Raw genomic sequence first — 18,223 nt, 5'->3', positions numbered from 1 at the left:
CGCGCTTCGCGCGGGAGGGGAAAAATCTAAATTCAGACGAGGATTATTTTCAAAAACGGTACAACGAATCGTCTTCTTTCTTTAAATTTTATTGAAACGTCAAAGCTTCCGCGCTTCGTGCAGGAGGGGGAGGGGGGGACTGAATTTAGACAAGGATTAAGAGTCGAGAACGGTACAACGAATCGTCTTCTTTCTCTAATGATTTAATGAATCGTAAAAGCTTCCACGCTTCGCGCGGAAGGAGGAAAACTGAATTCAGACGAGGATTAAGAGTCGAGAACTGTACAACGCATCGTCTTGTTTCTCGAATGATTTAATGAAACGTAAAAGCTTCCGCGCTTCGCGCGGGAGGGGGACAATCTAAATTCAGACGAGGATTATTTTCGAAAACGGTATAACGAATCGTCTTCTTTCTCTAATGATTGAAATAAACTTAAAAGCTTTCGCGCTTCGCGCAGAGGGGGGGGGGAACCTGAATTCAGACAAGGATTAAGAGTCGAAAACTCTACAACAAACCGTCTTCTTTCTCTAATAGTTAAATAAATCGTAAAATTTTCCGCGCTTCGCGCGGGAGGTGAAAAACTTAATTCAGACGAGAATTTTTTTCGAGAACGGTACAACGAATCGTCTTCTTTCTCTAATAATTTAATAAAACGTCAAAGCTTCCGCGTTTCGCGGAGGAGGGAGGGGGAAACTCGCCCCTCCCTGCACCGACCCCCCCCCCCCGCATTATGTCACTGTTGGTCACCATTACGTACCAATATTTGGCTCGCAAAATTTCAAATTTGGCCCCCCCCCCCCTAAGAAATCCTGGATCCGCGCCTGCCACTTGGGTCTATGAAATCCCAGACACAACTTAACGAGATCCATGTTCCAAAAGATAGGATCCACGTAAAGATGTTCACAATGGTAGCCGTGTGGATATTTTTCCTTTGGAAATGTTTGATGGGATAGAACGTGGCTATGTATAACGATCGATGCAAATAACGACTACAACGCACACAGATACACTGAGAATAGAGTTCTGAAATCCTAAAAACAAGATACCAAGCACCTGACCAAAGTCCCAACCATCATAGAGATTGACAGTCGCGCGGAGAGGCATACAGACTAGACCAACGAAGAAGTCTGCAATGGTTATGTTCAAGATATAATAATTAGGATAAGTCCGTAGTTTCTTCTCAACGTAGAAGGCTGCTAGGATAAGCGCATTGGTAAAGACAGTCAAAGCAGAAACCAGCAATAAAAAGAGGAATTTTGCACTGATTTTTGGTTCGTGTCTGTCTTGAGTATTATAGTCTGACAAATTGTCAGAGGTTACGAATGTTCCATTGGTAAGAGAGAAGTTGTCTTGTATCTCCATTATGGCAAGGAAAAGCTGGATTCATCCTCAGGAAGCTAATTACCAGAATATTACGTCAAATGCGTAACGCGACATGCACAAATCACTAGTACAATAACGTGTACAAGCTAGGAAAATGTTCTCTTTCGTTTGTGTCTGCGGCGACGAGAAGAGTTATGCTAAGGTCACAATCCTTGCAATAACTATCTTTGAGCATCAGTATTAGATCACTTTCATGGATCGTGGTAAACATGACCATGCTGGTGGCTGATTAACAAATGTTCACAGATCACTACAAACGCTCAATAGGATATCGCTCTTAAAGTCTGATATTTGGGTACAGGCGAAATTCTGAAGGAACTTTGGTACTGGATAGCGCTGACTAGACTGGAAGTTTTCTACAAAGAAGCGCTATATATTGTTCTGAACAGGACTATGATATTCATTTTCCCCCAATCCTAACATATGCAGATGATTTTCTCCAGTTTCCCACATCCCTAGGTGTATCTATTGAATGAGGCACGGACGTAGGCGTGCATCGAGAAAATAGCGTTTGATTCACTGTAATTTCACGAAAGTACATATTGATTGAATTCACTTCGCTACTTCTCGATATTATGACATTTATACTTTCTATAGCAGCTCCAAATCTTAGGGTTTTGTTGTTTAGTGAGAGGAGCGACACTTTGTCACGTGTCATCTATCAGTACTGGGTTTTATGTTTCCAAGAAAGGAAGAGAATCGTTATTAATAAAAGTACGTGTGTTAGATATGAGGTGTAGTAGACAGGTACCAGGTAGGTAGGATGTGATTCATTTAATGTTTCAGCGTCCTTGGGGAAACTTTGATACAGCATGGGTAAAAAGTACTTTGTAGGCGCCTTGAAGATACTGCTACTACTAATACACTGTTGTTCAAAATGGTGGAATTTTTTTTTTTTACCCCGACTTATGGAAAGATTTTAACAATGATTTCTTCCTACTAGATCTAGATAATAGTATACATTCTCAGATGTTATTGAATAATAATTTGTGAGTGTCTGTTTTGCGTGACTGCTAAAGCATGTGTATGCTATTATGCTAATCTACTAGGGGACATACGTCCTTAAGTCATAACTAACAGTAATAAGGAACAATTAATGCCTCATAAAAGGGCACTAATAAAGCATATCGACACGGTTTTGATCCTGGGGGCTCACAGTAACGAGGCAATTGCTTAGGCTAGGGTACGTCGCCTCCCGCACAAATATAAAAAAAAAAAAAAAAAAAATGCAATAATTTTTCAATAATTCATTACATTTTGCCCCGACCCCTAAGATAAACAAGTCCTCTATGTGGGCATGCCTTGACCCATAATGCATTGCCCTACAGAGAATTTGTTTATGTTGGGGACCGGGATAAAATGCAATGAATTATTGAAAATCTATCGCATTTTCTTTGTTTTTTTGTATTTGTGGGGGCGGCGACGTACCCTAGCTCCCGCTGCGTACAGTCATGATTCAGTGACTACGTAATGGCCCCGTGGATTCAACTCGGCTAAGTGGGATCTCTGCTTTAGGCATAGTACCTATAGGGCCAATGTATTCATCTATCTATTTATTTATTTATTTATTCATTTATTCATTATTCATTTATTCATTTATTCATTTATTCACTATTCATTTATTCATTTATTGCAACGAAGCAGGTTGGATTGAAAACGTATATACTTTAAAATTCCTGTATAACTATACGGATTAAACGTATTCCATTCTTATTTCCTGATATACAACCCTCTCTGGACCTGTCACTGTTGAAGCGGTAGAATACACAGAGATAGGCCACAGTGTCAATGGGTATTTATATGATTATGAAAAACACATAGTTTTTAAATATGTGTTTTGGCATTTTATGGCATGACTTTCTGCAATGAAAAAAAGAAGAATCGCTAAATGTTCATTGCATGTACTATTAACTGCTGCTACAACTGATGCTACTATATTTATACTACTACTACTACTACTACTACTACTACTACTACTATTACTACTACTACATGGTGAACCATGGGTAATCAAGTGAATCTTGATTGCTTACATATTTCGATTGATTTTGCTAGGTAGGATGACATAATGAAATATCGATTTATTTAATTCTTATTAATTTTGTACCCCCCCCCCCCCCCAGGCAAGAACAAACAAATTCTCTTCCCCAAAATGTTTCGAGACAAAAGATGAATCCTTTCCGATTCTGTATAAAAACAGCTGACATGACACACGCATATGGAAAACAAACGAATCCTATAGAGCACAATCTGAATAGCAAAGACGATAAACAATGAAAGAAATAGACGAACATATCTCATCAACTCCTGTGAACGAAAATCGCTTTTGAATCATGATCCTTAGGCCTACACATGGCACAGTCAATTTTAAAATAACAAAAAAGGAGCCCCCCCCCCCCCCCACCCACCATCGGGGCTCCCGCTGGCTACGAATGTTTGTCACGTAAATTGACATTATCATGACTATTATATCGATGGACTCCGACATCGGAAGCAACTTGAACAAAGACTAAGTGCACGGCGTGGGCTTTGTTATACATATTCATTATGAAGCGAAATTGAAAGGTAACTGCGACACTAAGGAACTATTCTCTACCAAAAGATAAAGCAATCGACATTTAATAGGATCGCGGAGGATTGCTTCAAAGAGGCCTGAACCTTTTGGAGAAAATACTTTTGATGACTTTTGTATTTAGGTCCTCAAAATTTCATTAAAATGCATCTTCAAAAGAGCCCTTTTGCAGCCTTTTTCAGTTATTGATTTCTTTTTCAAGTTGCTTGAACACTTAATTGTGATGAATGCTAGTTAATGGTGCTACACAAATATGTGAATGTTCCCTGCATTCTCGCTTTTTGAATGACAGACCTTTTGATTGATCTCAACAGCATAGAATTTATCCCTATAGGTTCTATATTCGTATGACGAAAAAGGGGAAATGAGTTACACTTTCCATGTTTCAGTACTAGACTCTAAGATCATTTATTCGACAGATTCATCACCACTTAACTAGTTTTTGTTATTATCTTGGACTCAATACAAAAACCACCCTGTTCAGCAGGCCATGGGTTAAGCGAAGAGAAACAAAATGGAAGAAAACTTACTCATAAGACACAAACATACAAAGATTGGTAGAATGTTGGAAAGAAAGCGAAAAGAAATATTATTTATCAAGGATATCTTGGCTGCGGAGGGGTTGGAGTTAGCGCTTTTCTATGGCTGGGGAGGGGAGGCGTAATTTTTTTCCACTTGAGCTCTGGACCCCATTCAATGTTTTTGAGTGCGTTCAAAATGTGTCATGAATATAAAAGTGTTGTGAGCCTTTCCGTAGAAAACTCTAAACTGCGACCGTCGCCCAAATCTACCTGGTTTCTAGCTGGTACAGCGCATGGTATAAACACGTCAAATTTCCCTACTTTCAGTCAAGTATTTCATTGTATTATTGTAATATGTAGTTTGGTAGGTTTATTTTACTAACTGTTTAATGATCAGATATCAATGATAGTTTAAAGATATGGAAAAGATTCTTGTATTTTATATTTAGCAAAGCAATCTTAAATACAAAATCACTATCAAGTGTCGTCTGATCCGCCGATTGCCGTCTGCTATATACGCGAACTAGCTATACGTTTGTGCTGGCGAAAATGAGACAACCGGAGCAATTTGACGAATCGTCTTCTTTCTCTAATATTATTTGAAGCGTCAAAGCTTCCGCGCTTCGCGCGGGAGAGGGAAAACTGAATTCAAACAAGGATTAAGAGTCGAGAATGGTACAACGAATCGTCTTCTTTTTCTAATATATAATGAAACGTCAAAGTTTTCGCGCTACGCGCGGGAAGGGGGGGGGTAGAAACCTCAATTCAGACAAGGATTTAGAGTCGAGAATATGGTACAAAAAATCGTCTTCTTTCTCTTATGATTAGAGGAAACGTCAAAGCTTCCGCGCTTGTGAAACCCGAAAATTACTTTTTCGGGCAAGAGGCTTCAGCCTACCTCCCCATGAAAATGTCAAAAATGGTACCGGTATGGTGTTTCTAATATGACCTTGTTATTATTGGTATGTTGAGTTGAAAAAACGGTATGCGCAATTTTTTAATTTCCGCCCCCCCCCCCCCACCTATTTGAAATCCTGGATCCGCGCCTGCATATCACACTCCGATTGTCTCATTTTCGCTCGCTGGAACACTGCACCCACAACAAAAAGTGAGTCACCCTTACTCAAATTGATGAGTCACTCGGTTTGTCCGTACAGCGAAACACTTGAAGGATCATGTGAGTCACTATGACTCGATACAAATGAGTCTCTTAGATAAATAAGACTGGGTGTGCCAGCACAAACCACTAACCTCTACCTCCTGGACGGATCATCGCCCATTCCCATTCACTATACGTTACGTACTAAAAGGCTCACATGTGTATTATAGGCAATGACGAGCTTGCAACCTATTTTTTTTTCTGTTTTTTTTCTTCTGTTTTTATTGTTTTTTCTGAAAAATTAACAGAGTAAAGCAGCAATATAAAATATAATATCATCTTAAAACTATACAACAGGCACGCACTCATGCACCCATAAACCACACACACACACACACACACACACTCACACTCACATACTTTCCCAGAGGGCAAGTTTACATTTCAAAAAGCCAATGAAGATGTAATGACAACAGAGCTTTGCAAGACTACTCCTAAATTTCAGTTTAACTTGATAGACCATTTCTTAAAGGGGAAGTCCACTCAGAAATTAAGTTTAGTTTTAATAGGAGTAGAAAAATGAGAGAAACAAGTCAGTGAAAGTTTGAGCAAATTCGATTAAAAATAAGGAAGTTAGGATTGTTGAAGTTGTGATCAATCACACACAAATTGGCAAACTATGACGTATCATGCGAGCTCAACTTCCATTTGCTCAGTACTAAAAAAATCTTAAATTTTCATTTTCCCTCAATAAAAATTTCAACCATACATGCACCCTAAATATAATAATTGCAAATTTGTTTCTATAATCCCCCTGCGAGGAACAAATATATATTCCGTCATCAATAACGAAGAAAACATGATTTTATGGAATATATGCACAAAGCAAATGAAGGAGAGCTCGTATGATAAGTCACAGAGTTGACCAATTTGTATTTGATTGATCACAACTTCAATAATTCATAACTTTCTTATTTTCATTCAGAATTTGCTCAAACTTTCACTCACCTGATTTTCTTATTATTCTGCCTCTATCGAAACAAACTTATTTTGGGGGGACTTTCCCTTTAAAATGGACTTGTAACTTATTTTCTTTTGGGCAATTTTATATTCTATTTTTTGTTTGAACTTTACCATTGAAACAAATGCTTCGAAAAAGTTCTTTTCCCTGAAACCTACATGAGTAATGTAATATTTTAAACATAAACAGAGAAAATTTGTACAAGAGGCGTATTTGTCCCTTGACTGTATCCCAGCTTGCAACCTATTTTAATCAAACTAACTGGTGGGTGAATTTTCAAAAGTCTAAGGGACATGAGGGTCCCAATGAAAGAGCTAGTGATAACGTAAGTCGGGTGTGGATGCGCTTTTCGTTTCAACAAAAATACGAAATTTTAACGATTTTTTTTTTTTTTTTTTTTTTTTTTTTGGGGGGGGGGTACAATTCCAGTGAGCACATTTTTGTTTGGTCCTCGTAAATGTTAAAATTTGCACCCCTCCCCCTCCCTTCAGCGCAAGGGGGGGGGGGGGGGGCCAACCCCCCAAAAAGGTAAAAATCACGTGATTTTACATGATTTTTTTTTTATCTCAAGGGGGGGGAGGGAGAGCCTGGCCCCCCGGGCCCCCCGCCCCCCCCCCCCCCCCCCCCTGGTCCGCCACATGGGCGTCACTAGACCATTTTCAGTGGGGGGGGGGGTGTAGAGGCCAACGATATTCCGACAAAAACTAGCCACAAATTACCGACAAATTAGATGTCCCAATATCTACAAATTTAACCCTATAAACCCGGGGCCAAAAGGCTAAATTGGTTTTTCCTATGGGCTATCTATAGTACTTGCGTGTGCGCAAATGGTCATTATCCTCGACGACATAAATAGATACGAATTATTTCGTCAACTTAGTCAGCATCATAGCTATATACTTATTGCAGGCGCGGAGCTAGGATCTTATTTTAGGGAGGGGCGATAGTGAGCAAGCGAATCACTAAAAGAGCGCGCGAAAGCGCGGAAGCTTAGACGTTCCTTAAATTATTAGGAAAAGAAGACGATTTGCTGAACCGTTCTCGACTGTTAATCCTTGTCTGAATTCAGTTTCTCCCCTCCCGCGCAAAGCGCGGAAGCTTTGACGTTTCATTAAATTATGAAAAAAAGCAAACGATTCCGTGTACTGTTTTGGACTCTTAATTCTTATCTGAATTCAGTTCTCCGCGCGAAGCGCAGAAGCTTCGACGTTTCATAAAATTATGAGAAAAGCAGACGATTTGGTGTACTGTTACCGACTCGTAATTAAGGCTAAGTATTTACGATCAGGTACTAGAGCAAAGCAAAGCAAAGTGGAGCGTAAATTGGCGTGGGGTCCAGGTGCAAAGCCCCGGCGGAGCCCCATGAAGCTCAGGGGTTTTAGGCATTTATTTACGGTCAGATGAGCATATTTTGATATCTTATTTGTGACACTGGCATGCAGGCCACTATAATTGGAGTGGGATCAAGGGGCGGAGCACCAGAAGTTCAGGGGTTTTGGGCATTAAATTACGAACAAATGAGCATCCATCGCCAGAGCCCCCGGAAACTCAGGCGTTTTTGGCATTTAATTACGTACGGTCAGATGAGCAATTAACCAGGGGCTCCCCTTAGGGCCCTTTGTGGGGTCCATGGGGCAGAGCCCCCGAAAGCTCAGGGAAAAATCATGCCATTTCAGCAACATTTTTAAATCACTGATGTCGAATTAGAAATAAACCATGTTTGAATTTCATTTGGGGGAAACTGCCCCTTTGGAGACGCCCCTGGTGGCATCTATCTCGCGTGATTTGAGCACCAAACCTGCTACGTTTTTTTTTTTTTTCTTTCTTTACAGCGTTCAGCAAATGCTAACTATAGCAGCGCTAGCGACAAGCGTTGCACGCGCGGCGAATATTCATGAGCTCACGGCTGCTGGATTGGTGCATATATTATATAGTGCTTACCGTTTAAATCTTGGGGTTTAAATAAATAAATGAAATGAAATGAAAAAAACTGTGTATTAACTATTCAAGGGCAAAAAAGATAAACAGAATGGCAACAGTCTAAATCAAGTCGTACATTTGCCACACTCGACACACGTGAGATAAAATTAATGAGTGAATCTAATTTTAGAAGTAGTCCTGTAGAAGTTTTTCAGACCCGGAAAAGTTGTAAGTACAAGGTTTTTTTGGTTGATTTGTGTTCTAGATGGGTATTGAAGTAAAAGTTCAGCCAGGTTGCTAGCTTGGCAACCTTGGGCAACTTTTTTAATAGCCATATTAGCATAATCATCTAATTAACATATGTGCAATATGTAATAATGTTGCTTATCTCAATCCAGGAAGCCTGAAAACATGGATAATACGACTTTTCAAGGGTTTTATATGACAAGGAATTCATTTATGACACCAACTTTTATTTTTAAGTAATACAATTGTCTTAAATAGCATAACTAGCATAATATGTACAATATATGGACTTCATTGTCATTGTTTATCTATAAAGCCTAAAAATGGTGCAATGCAACATTGTAAATCACTTTTGAAAGATTAATCATTAATTCATGGGAAGATTTTCCATGTAGATGTAGTATAATTAGCCTAATAAGCATAATAATCTAATTAGCATATATATGCAATATGTAATATTGTTGCTAATCTCAATCCAGGAGGCCTGAAAACATGAATAATACGACTTTTCAAGGGTTTTCTATGACGAGGAATTTCATTTATGACACCACCAGTTTTTGGTTCCAAGTAATGCAATTGTCTTAAATAGCACAATGAGCATTAATGAGCTAATAAGCATGTGTACGATATATTATGGACTTCATTGTCATTTTTATCTATAAAACCTAAAAATGATGCAATGCAACATTGTTAATCACTTTTGAAAGACTAATTATTAATTAATGAGAAGATATTCCATGTAGATGTAGTATAATTAGCCTAATTAGAATGTATGTGCAATATGTAATAATGTTGCTAATCTTAATCCAGGAAGCCTGAAAACATGGATAATATGACTTATCCAGGAATTCTGCCACCAGCTTGAGCAACGTCGGGCTTGTACTCTCAATGGTTCTGGCTTTGGTTAACATAGACAGATCATAGTTCGCACTGTTGTATTCAACATCCCTGGCCTATATACGTACCTGTCTCACCACATCATCAATTACATCATTATCATCTGCCTTAACCATCTTCAGTGTGTTTCCGACAGTCTATCTAAATCCAATGACTGAAGCCCAACCATCAATGCGGATGATGACCTCGTAATTTCCTAGACATTTCATGAGGTTCGACAACATTGCCTTAAGACCAAGATAACCACCACATTGGACATACGATTTGTGAAGCTAAATAGAGTTCCAAATAATTGATATTGTACATATATGCTAATTAGGCATATTAGTACAATAATTACATTTTAAGCCAATTGCATTACTTAAAAATAATAAATGGTGTCACAACTGAATCCCTCATCATGGAAAACCCCGGAAAGTCATATTATCCATGTTTTCAGTCTTCCTAGATTAATATTAGCAACATTATTACATATGGCACATACAGTGTATATGCTAATTAGGCTAATTATACGACATTTACATGGAACATCTTCTAATGAATTAATGTGCAGTCTTTCAAAAGTGATTTACAATGGTGCATTGCGCCATTTTTAGGCTTTATAGATAAACAATGACAATAAAGTCCATATATCGTACATATGCTAATTAGCTGATCATGCTATTTAAGACAATTGCATTACTCAAAAATAAATATTGGTGTCATAAATGAATTCCTCGTCATGGAAAAACCCTTGAAAAGTCACATTATTCATGTTTTCAGGCTTCATGGATTAAGATTAACAACATTATTACATATTTCACATATATGCTAATTAGATGATTATGCTAATTAGGCTGATTATACTACATATACATGGAATATCTTCCCATGAATTAATGATTAATCTTTCAAAAGTGATTTATAATCTTGTATTGCACCATTTTTAGGCTTTATAGAAACAATGACAATGAAGTCCATATATTGTACATATTATGCTAATTATGCTATTTAAGACAATTGTATTAATTAAAAATAAAAATTGGTGTCATAAATGAATTCCTTGTCGTATAAAACTCTTGAAAAGTCGTATTATCCATGTTTTCAGGCTTTCTGGATTGAGACCCCTTCTGGGGTATGAGAGTACAAACACATGTACATGTCATGATAATGAAACATAATAAAGAATACAAACATAGCTTAATAATACAAAGAATACAGAATACAACAAAACAACAATATAAAAGTATAACGATAAATAGGAATGATCTAAACCTAGCCTATGCTAAACATAAATACAATATTATACAATATGGCAAGCATACATAAGATAAGCAACATTATTACATATTGCACATAATGCTAATTAGATGATTATGCTAATATGGCTATTAAAAAAGTTGCCCAAGGTTGCCAAGCTGGCAACCAAGCTGAATTTACTTCAATACCAATCTAGAACACAAATCAACAAAAAAAACCTTGTACTTATCAACTTTTCCAGGTCATGTACATGGCATGTGGACTAAAGTGGGGCTGTTGCTGGCTGGTTAAAATAAGAAATCACCCCCTCATTTTTTTTCCCTGAATGGTTTGCCTGCTCACATGTACCATACATAATCTGAATATATGATATGTTTACGAAACAGTGACTCTCATGTACAAATGGCAATTTCTCGCTTCGTTTTTAGAACGAAGCGATTATGTAAAAAGTAAAATCAAAAAGAGATGAAAAACAGAAACCGCAATCAATTTGAGCTGAATAGAAGAGAAAATAGGTTTTTGTGTATAACCTTATGCCTACACCTGTATTAGTGTCTTATTTGAAGTTTTGATCGTATAGACCTATATATCTTATTTAGGCCTCTTTTAATTAAAAAAAAAAAAATAATGATTGAAACAATTTAACATTATTTATTTGACCAATCGAAAAACATATCTTAATACATACACACAACTTTAGGGAAGTGGAGAGGAGAGAGAGAGAGAAGGATACATGAAATCTGCTGGGGAAAAAAAAAAGCAATTAAAACTTGCTATATCATTACTCGAAAGCATGTCACCCCCCAATGATTATAGTAGTTAAAAGTCATGCGCTATATAAATAATCTCATGAACTAACTCATATAAACTAATAAAGCCCACAAGTGTTTTGCTTATGCAGTTGTCTTTCTCCTAATAAATAAATAAACCCTCTAAACATACAGGTACACGACGCCCCCTTGTCTATGCCAGAGTGACCTAGGTTGAGTTTATCAACGAGAAGCGTACGGCGTAACATAACTCGCTGGGCTGGTAAGAAGGGCTTTCATCGAAAGGGTGCGGTGCGGTGCGGCGCGGTGTGGTGTGCTCAACGCACCCATTCGATAAAAGAGGGGGGCCTTTTCTCGAAAGGGTGCGTTGAGAGCGGAGTACCGTTTTAACACACCCTTTCGATGAAAGCGGGGGGGCTTTTCTCGAAAGGGTGCGTCGACTAGTCTTTCGCATCAGTCGTTTAAAATGAGGATCTCGGACAGAAGGTAATAGTTGCCAATTTAAGTATATCGAAAATGTATTAAATAAAATGGAATGGTCTTGATTACAGAGTGGTCTCTTTGATGGGGGAGACAGAGAAGGAAAAAAGGGAAAGGGAAAGGGAAGATAAAAGGAAAGAAAGAAGAATAAGAAGAGAAGAGGGAAACGGGGGGGGGGGGCGAAGGACTCTTGCCCCCCCCCCCCCGCCAAAAAATAAATCAGAGAGAAAGAGAGAAGGGAAAGGGAAAGGGAAAGAGAATAAAAAAGGAAAGGAAGAAGAATAAGAAGAAAAGAGGGGCTCTTGCCTCCTCCTCCCCCCCCCCCACCAAAAGATAAGTAAGAGAGAGAAGGGAAAGGGAAAGGGAAAGAGAAGATAAAAGGAAAGAAAGAAGAGGAAAAAGAAGGAAACGGGGGCGAAGGGCTCTTGCCTCCTAGCCCTCCTTCCCCCCTCCCCCCCCCCCCCCGCCAAAAAAATAAATAAGAGAGAGAGAGAAGGGAAAGGGAAAGAGAAGATAAAAGGAAAGAAAGAAAAGAAGAAGAAAAGAGGGAAACGGGGGCGAAGGGCTGTTGCCTCCTCCCCCCCCCCCCCGGCAAAAAATAAATAAGAGAGAGAGAGAGAGAGAGAGAGAGAAGGGAAAGGGAAAGGGAAAGAGAAGATAAAAGGAAAGGAAAAAGTGGGAAACGGGGGCGAAGGGCTCTTGCCCCCCCCCCCGCCAAAAAATTAAAAAGAGAGAGAGAGAGAGAGAGAGAAGGGAAAGGGAAAGGGAAAGAGGAAAGGAATATAAAAGGGAAAAAAGAAGAAGAAGAAGGAAAGAGGGAAACGGGGGAAGGGCGAAAGGCTCTTACCCCCCCCCCCCCCCCTCCCGCCAAAAAAAAAAAAATAAGAGAGGGAGAGAGAAGGGAGAGGGAAAGAAAATATAAAAGGAAAGAAAGAAGAGGAAAAAGAAAAAAAAATAAGAGAGAGAGAGAGAGAAGGAAAGGGAAAGAGAAGATAAAAGGAAAGAAAGAAGAGGAAGAAGAAGAAAAGAGGGTGACGGGGGCAAAGGGCTCTTGCCTCCTTTCTTTCCTATTCTCCCTCTTTTTCGTTTGTCTCTTTCTTTCTTTTCTTTCTTTTCTTTTCGTTCCTTTCTTTTCTTTTTTTTTCTTTTCTTTTTCTTTTTTTCTTTTCTTTCCCTTTTACTCTCTTTTTTCCCCTCCCCCTTTTCTCTTTTTTCCCGACGGCAGCGCAATTTTACCGACAATATCCTGACAGGTGGGGGGGGGGGGGTGTCGCACCTCCACACCCCCTTTGGAGACGCCCCTGCCTTCGCCACTGTTGGCGACCACAAGGCTATCAATACAAATTAAGACATATTAATGAAGATTCTTTTTTAATGTTGCAGAGAGATAAGTATTTTCTCTATGAACTTGTTTAATGGACAATAAATAATATTAAAAACATGAATACTATAGCGGTATAATGATGAGAGAGATGATTTAAGTCATACTTTTTTCATTGTGATTGGAGTGGACTTGAGGGTGGGGGGGGGGGGTCCCCCTAAGATCTCGGCCGTTTCACAGCCGATCGCCGCGAAAATGCATATTTATGGTAATTTATGCAAACAAGGTCAGAGAATTCACATTTTTACCCATAAATCATATATAATTCATATTAGAGCGTTCTTTTTCACTTCATATATTCGTTAGAATAATAACACGACAACAAAGTTGGAAGAGCCAGTTTATCCCTATGTTATCTCTTGTTTTGATAATTTGTATTTATGTATTATATTATTTTGTTATTTCATTTCATTTCTAACCACAATTCAACTATTTTTACCCAAAATCAAACACATTTACTTGAAACAAGACCAAATAACCAATGTTTTCTCTTTTTTTTTAAGTATAAATGGTATTTCCATATGTTTGGTATAGGCTTGGGCGGTTCCCTTGTTGATGAGAACCGACTCCGGTTCCAACTCTCGGCCTCGGTTCCAAGTGGAATCGACTCCCGCTGGCTGCCATATACAGTACATGTAATTGAAGCCACAATGCTGTAAAGGCCACACACACACACACACACCAGGGAGGTGTTTAAACACTGTATGTTATGTACTGTGCATGTCGGCTCCACTCAGCAGTGGCACCGATAGCAACAGATGATTTTCTGAGATATTTTTTTGGAAAACTTTACTTTTAAAAACTGAGTATCAAAAGTATGAATGTATGTGTGACTTGTGTGTGTAAATTGATGTTTTGTTTATATCTGTTTCGTCTCATGATATCTCTACAATTACATGCAAACAATATATAAAGAAGATCAAAGTGCAGACCTTCATAAACAGTTATGAAATGATTTATTTTACTACTTTCGATCAAATCGAGAAAAAAACATGACCACTGCTAATAAAGTAATTAATTATTTAATAACTCATGGCAACTTGGCAACAATGTAAACAAACAAAAACATGTTAGGTCTAATTTAAATTCTAAACTTCAACATAGAATTATGGAATAATCAACTCGTACTTACACTGCTAAAATGTGAGAAATGCAGAACAATTATTTCCAATATTACGGTAAACAATCCATTATGTAAACTAAAGATTCTGATTCCCTGCCTAAAATAAATGGAATGTATCCGAAACATGCCTGGTCCGCTGGCTCTCCTCCCAGGGACCAACCTTTATCTGAGAGCTAAGTGTAAATAACTCATGCTCACATGGCCTCCCGCCCGCCCAATGCCACCCAAAAACTTTAATGACCCCAGCCCCAGCTCGGTGGCACTCCATTCCCATGGTTACTACTAACCACGTGCTTTCTAAACAAAAGATAACAGCGCTAGATCTTGGTTTCAGAATAACTAGTCTGCATTTTCAGCCACTATTAGAGATTGCGCTAATGCCACAGCGAGAGGGGACACTTGAATTGCCTGAATTATTCTTATTTGTTTAAATACCCCCAAAAGAAACACAAGACAGAGAGATGTAGATCTGCAAAACTTATTCTTGAGACAAAAATAATAACAGAAGGGGATGCTAGAGGGGGAGAGAAAGGGAGAAGGGGAGATGTTGACCTGCCACATTTATTCTTGTAAGGAAAACAAAATAACTGAAGGAAACAAGATATAGGGGGGGGGGAATGTACATGTAAATTGTAGACCTGTCAAACTTATTTTTAAGAAGAATAAAACTTGATGAGGAGAATTCAAGGGAGAGAAAGGAGGAGGAAATTGTGAGTTGTGTGATTTAGTTTATTTGAGGAAGAAAACTAAACGTCTGATGTCTAGGGGAAGGGAAGACTAGGGATAGAGAGAGAGAGAGAGAAAACACAAAGTCACATAAATCAGTTTGCGCACGAGAGAAAACATGAATCAACTTGATCACACGCTCCAAGAGGAGAGAAAATGGGACCATTGTTCCAAGACTCTTGCGCAATTTACCAAAGGTCAAACGTTCAGCTGGGGGGGGGGGGGGCAGTTACAGACAACATGCAGCAGTGCTATACACATCGCATAGCACACACATCTCACTCTGATGCACAGTACTACGAAGGAGGTACACACACAAATGTGTGTATCAAAACAGCATGCTGCTAGTGCGCCCATCGCTTTGACAGAGCTGATTTTGTTCATTCTCTGTGCTGTGGAATCGACACCAGTTCGTTCGGGCAATGTTCCTTCGTTCACTTTTGCAAAGTATCTCTTTGAATTTTGGTGCTGTGGAGTCGACTCCAGCGCCAAAGACTCGGTTCTTATCTTGGAACCGAGTCTCCTTTTCTCGGAACCGACGTGCTCGAGTAATCGACTCTCTAGAGATTGGAGTCGACTCCTCGGTTCTGGATTTCAGAATCGGTTAGAGTCGGGTACTCGGCTCTCGCTCCCAAGCCTAGTTTGGTACATAAATCACAAAAATGAGCGATTTTAGGGCTGACATGCAAAAACAAAAGGTCAAGACTCGAAAGAAAAAAGTCATGAAAGAAAACTTTATATCTGCCGCGGTTCCGGAGTAGTCGCGAAATTACTAGAGAGCACTAATCTTTTTTGGGGCCCTCAAAAATTTGAAAAATCGTACCCCCCCCCCCCTTGAACGCCAGGGGGGGGGGGGTATCTCCAAAAACGGTAAAAATTAACGTGTTTTTTTTTACACGTTTTTTTCACAGGGCGGAGCCCTCAGAAGCTTAGGGGTATTAAACATCAAATTAACGTCGAGTGAGCATAATTTTATACCTTATTTGTGACAGTGGCAGGACACAATTTGGTGTTGGGTCCAGGGGGCGGAGCCCCCGGAAGCTCAGGAGTTTTGTCCATTAAATAATTATTATTTTATACCTTATTTGTGACACAGGGGTCACGAATTGGCGTGGGGTCCAGGGGGTGGAGCACCCGGAAGCTCAGGGATTTTGGGCAATAAATAACGGTCAGATGAGCATATTTTTATATCTATTTGTGACACTGGAAGGACACAAATTGGTGTTGGATCCAAGGGGCGGAGCCCAAAGGTGAGGGGTTTTATACATCAAATTATCGTCAGATGAGCATATTTATATATCTATTTGTGACACTGGCAGAACACAAATTCTTCTTCCTCTTCCTCTTCTTTCTTTCCTTTTATCTTCTCTTTCCCTCTCCTTCTCCAACATAAGATGCAAGACGGATATATATCGACTCACCTTCTTTCCAAGAACCATACGGGCCTGGAATTTACTTCCCCCCCCCCCCCCCCAGCATCTTTGCCTGCGACGCAGTCGAAACCTTCAAAGCCGGACTCTTATGGGAAGCCATCCATGCAAGGGGGTAATATAATCATAGTCCCTCCCCTCAACTGCAATGTGATGGGACTTAATTCTAAAATGTTCTAGAAGCAACAAACACTCTCTCTCGAACGATAACGTTCTTATTGGTCATCTTTATATCCCTCTTGAGGATCAGGACCAGGATCAGAACAGATTCTCTCTCTCTCTCTTATTTATTTTTTGGCGGGGGCGGGGGGGGGGGGGGGAGGGAGGAGGCAAGAGCACTTCGCCCCTGTTTCCCTCTTTTCTTATTCTTTTTCCTCTTCTTTCTTTCCTTTTATATTTTCTTTTCCTTTCCTTCTCTCTCTCTCTCCTATTTATTTGTTGGCGGGGGGGGGGGGGGGGAGGAGGCAAAAGCCCTTCGCCCCCGTTTCCCTCTTTTCTTCTTATTCTTCTTTCTTTCCTTTTATATTCTCTTTCCCTTTCCCTTTCCCTTCTCTCTCTCTCTCTCTCTCTCTCTCTCTTATTTATTTTTTTTGGTGGGGGGGGGGTGGGGGAGGGCAAGAGCCCTTCGCCCCCGTGTCCCTCTTTTTTTCTTTTTCCTCTTCTTTCTTTCCTTTTATCTTCTCTTTCCCTTTCCCTTCTCTCTCTCTCTCTCTCTTATTTATTGTTTTGGCGGGGGGGGGGGGGAGGGAGGAGGCAAGAGCCTTTTGCCCTTCCCCCATTTCCCTCTTTCCTTCTTCTTCTTCTTTCTTTCCTTTTATATTTTCTTTCCCTTTCCCTTTCCCTTCTCTCTATCTCTCTCTCTCTCTCTCCTATTTATTTGTTGGCGGGGGGGGGGGGGAGGAGGCAACTGAAGCCCTTTGCCCACGTTTCCCTCTTTTCTTCTTCTTTTTCTTTCCTTTTATCTTCTCTTTCCCTTTCCCTTTCCCTTCTCTCTCTCTCTCTCCTATTTATTTTTTGGCGGGGGGGGGGGGGAGAGGCAAAAGCCTTTTGCCCCCTTTTTACCTCTTTTCTTCTTCTTCCTCTTCTTTCTTTCCTTTTATCTTCTCGTTCCCTTTCCCTTCTCTCTCTCTCTGATTTATTTTTTGGCGGGGGGGGGGGGGGGGGGCCGGGGGGCAAGAGTCCTTCGCCCCCCACCTTTCCCTCTTCTCTTCTTATTCTTCTTTCTTTCCTTTTATCTTCCCTTTCCCTTTTTTCCTTCTCTCTGTCTCCCCCATCAAAGAGACCACTCTAAATCAAGACCATTCCATTTTATTTAATACATTTTCGATATACTTAAATTGGCAACTATTACCTTCTGTCCGAGATCCTCATTTTAAACGACTGATGCGAAAGACTAGTCGACGCACCCTTTCGA

This window comes from Strongylocentrotus purpuratus, unplaced genomic scaffold (assembly GCF_000002235.5).
Source record: "Strongylocentrotus purpuratus isolate Spur 01 unplaced genomic scaffold, Spur_5.0 spur5_scaffold_13, whole genome shotgun sequence".
Taxonomy (NCBI): domain Eukaryota; kingdom Metazoa; phylum Echinodermata; class Echinoidea; order Camarodonta; family Strongylocentrotidae; genus Strongylocentrotus; species Strongylocentrotus purpuratus.
Note: the sequence above shows the minus strand (reverse complement) of the source record.